The sequence below is a fragment of the Mustela erminea genome, chromosome 16 (genome assembly GCF_009829155.1).
Source record: "Mustela erminea isolate mMusErm1 chromosome 16, mMusErm1.Pri, whole genome shotgun sequence".
NCBI classification, from domain to species: Eukaryota; Metazoa; Chordata; class Mammalia; order Carnivora; family Mustelidae; genus Mustela; species Mustela erminea.
In genome coordinates this window covers 41,005,838-41,009,353 of record NC_045629.1, presented here as the reverse complement: position 1 = coordinate 41,009,353, position 3,516 = coordinate 41,005,838, and the positions used below count along the sequence as shown (strand labels likewise).

The following is a 3,516-nucleotide window of genomic DNA, read 5'->3' as shown; positions in this document are numbered from 1 at the left end:
TAGTTCCCACAACAGAACCAAAGGACAGTACCCTTATCTAAACAAATCTATGGAGCCCTGTGTCTTTATTGTGCTCAATTATCCCATGAAGCCAACCATCTGTCCAGTGAAACTTAGATCCCTTTCCTTCCCCAGCTCCTAAAAGACACTTGCTAGCTGAGCCTCCACCAGCAGCAGTACCAGCAAGGAACTATTGTCATCTTGGGATAGAACTGCTACTGTTGAGATAGATATCACAACTTCTGTCTTAGAGGGACTTATAGCTTAATTCCAGACTTCAATGTCACTATGACTGCCCCTGTTTTAGGACTTTCTCACATATCTATGTCTAGAGCTTCCTGATACCCTGATTGGCACTCCCACTTGGGTCTCACAGCTCAACTGGTCACTGGAATATGGACACTTCATCCCAAGGTTCTGCTTTGGGACCCGATCTAATCTCAGACACTTTGACATCCAGATTGGCAATACGAAATAGATAGACCTATGTGCATTTGGCCAAAAGAGTTCCTTGCAGGCCTTGTGGTAAGGCATTGAGTAACTGACTCACTTGTCACTTGTCACATGACCCATCAGCTTTTCTAGGCTGAAGGCAGTTCATCTGTATCATCCTTTAACCTAAAGCAAGTGTAGAGAGCTCACTTATTCAATGCCTAGCAGAAGACAGGCTCTGTGCTAGGAATTCTGCGTTCATTAGTAGTAATCTTCATTTAAAAATTTTTCAACAGGATACATACAGATAAGCGTTTTTCACCCAAGGACACAAAGTCAAACTTCAAACTGGCTTCAGCTTTCTGGTTGTGGTTCTAATGCCTTGGTGGAACCAATGTGCTACCATGAAACCAGCCTATTTGCTCAGACATGTTTAACTTTCCTGGTTCTTGCCAGTTCCTTTCCCTAAGACTAAAACCTGTCCTCTAGTACCCCCCAAGACATTCTCAAAGATCCTGCTTTCATCTGGAAAGACTTAATTGAGTCCTGATTCTGCAATTTACCTGGCTGAAAATATCACTATCAGCTGATGAGTGAGTTCAAACTGCTGCTGAGTCCACCCCCGCAACAGATCTAAGTCTTTGGATGATGATAATGTGAGTGATATTGATGAAAGTGGCTGGTTTTGAAACTATCAGACTCTATGCTAGGATCTTTACATTTAGTAGGTCATTTATTTTTCATAAAAGTTCTAAATTATATCACTGTTATCTCTGGTTTATGAATGAGGCCCAGAAATGTTAATCCATTTGCCCAAGACCTATGACTAGAAACTGGATTCAAACTCAGTTTAGCTTTTGCCACAATCCATGTTCTGACCCTTAGGGATTATTGTGATACAGACTCCATGTAGGATTTAGGGTGGCAAACATTCTTATTCTCCTGACACTCTACTGATTTTAACTGAGACCTACATCTCGGGACACACCTCAATCTCAGAAAAGCCAGGCCTGTTGACAACCCTGGCCTGTGTTAGAAGACTTAACTCTGGCCCATTCTCTTTTCACAGTGGTACAGCAGGGCCAGGCCTGCGGTAAGCCCAATGCAGCAGCGGACATTTGAGGGTAGAAGTTACTCCTACTGGGGGTAACTGAAGGAAGCTTCAGATGTGTACACCTCTGGCTTTGAGAGTTACCAAATTTTCAGTAGTAATTTTCAGATTGCTGTCACAAGGAACTCAGGGAGCACTGAGAAGAAATGTCCCTTCACTCACATATTTGTTCTTTGTACTATTGGTTTATATCTTCAGTAGTGAACAGAAGGGACAACAGTCTTCAGCTGAGTCCAAGTTGTCACTAGTGACAGTCTTCAGATCTGAACCAGTCCTTAGTGAAATGACCTAACTTAACCTTCTCTTACTCCTTTCTCTGTCCCATCCAAGGCATAGGTTCTGGAATATATTATCATGGAAGCCATCTACAACTTCAGAACCTATAAGCTCTTTGGATTGCTCATGGCTAGATCCATGAACAGGTGGGCAACAGAGGACCATTTACCATGAAGCTATTAAAGCTTAACCCTCAGAGCCCTGCACCTGGAAGGGTCCTTTCCAAGTCCCCAAGAAAGACTTCAGCAATGTGTTGACATGATGGAAGTTTTGGGTTCAACATTTACAAAACTAGGACATATTAACTTCAGCTGATGAAGAGTGGTTTCTCTTTCCATCTATGCCTTCATCTCACTTCCACATGGCTGTGACTATCTTTGGGGATGTGGCTACAGAGAAATTAAGCTGGGAATATTCCATATTAAATAAAATATGGAAGGATCTTTTGGAGGTTTCAAGAAAACAAATGGAAATTTCAGATAATTTGGCTTTATTTTATTTTCTGTTTTAAAATTTACTTATAAAATAAATTTAAAAACTCGGATAAAAATCAGTGGTGCAGAACAGAGAATCAAAAATATGTGCAAGGAAATTAAGAACAAGATCCTACAATGAAAACTGAGTTGCAGCACAAGAAAAATTCACATAATATCAAAAGCAGTAATTTTTTTGTAAGAGAAGATAATTTCCAAATAAAAATAATAAGTAGGCACTTGGTTTGTTTGAGAATCCATCCAATTAATGAAAAGAAGTAAATCATAAGAAAACATTTTTTAAAAGTGTAAGTTACCTGCTGATATAACCAATATGAACACAGTGACAAAGATAATAAAGTACTCAGACATTCTGTAGATGGAAGTGGGTGATAGTCTCATTATGTCCCTACCTCACTCAGAAACTACTGAAGTTCCTGTGGAAGGGAAGTGGAATTTCTTAAGAACATAATGGGTGGAGAAGAGAAAACCTATCATGGCTATGAAGACTATGAGGCCATGTATGTCATATCAATACCTTCGGATGGTCGTGAACTTACTGTAAAAAGACAACATGCACTAACATCCGGAACAATAAAAGCCATGTTGAATGACCCATGTCAGTTTGCTGAGAATGAAGTTACTGAATTCAGTTTTAGAGACATCCCTTCACATGCACTATGGAAAGTTTGCATGTATTTTACCCATGAGGGTCACTAAACTAACAGCTCCATGGAGATTCCTGAATTCCCAACAGCACCTGAAGTTTCCCAGGAACTACGTGATGGCTGCCAACTTCCGAGACTGTTAAATAGGGTCAATTATAATAAACTGTTATCTTTTTTCAGTATTTAATACCTACAATTCAGTTAGTAATTTTTTCATATATAGCATGCTGCCTGTGTACAGTTGAACTTTAAAGTTAATGGTAAAGCAGATTATCTTCTGTACTTCTGTGTAGCAATCAAGTTGAAATTTGTCTGTTACATCATCAAATTAAGTCCATTTTTGTAAATTGAGAAATAAACAAATATTCCAATTTGTTTAAAAAAAGTAATAAAACACTGAGAATATGATACTACAATAAGAACACCAATCACATAATAGTTAATCCCAATTGTCAATTTGAAGACCACTTAAAAGTCATCATTGCACAAGAAAACTGGAAATGCCCTGAAATAGTATAGCTGACACATCAAAGAAATTTTGATTAGACATCTTCAC

At 38.9% G+C, this 3,516-nt stretch overlaps 1 pseudogene; it reads left to right on the top strand.

Annotated features, from left to right (window-relative positions):
• Positions 1 to 2,763: 2,763 nt before the first annotated feature.
• LOC116575433 lies at positions 2,764 to 3,147 on the top strand (annotated as a pseudogene).
• The last annotated feature ends 369 nt before the right edge of the window (positions 3,148 to 3,516 follow it).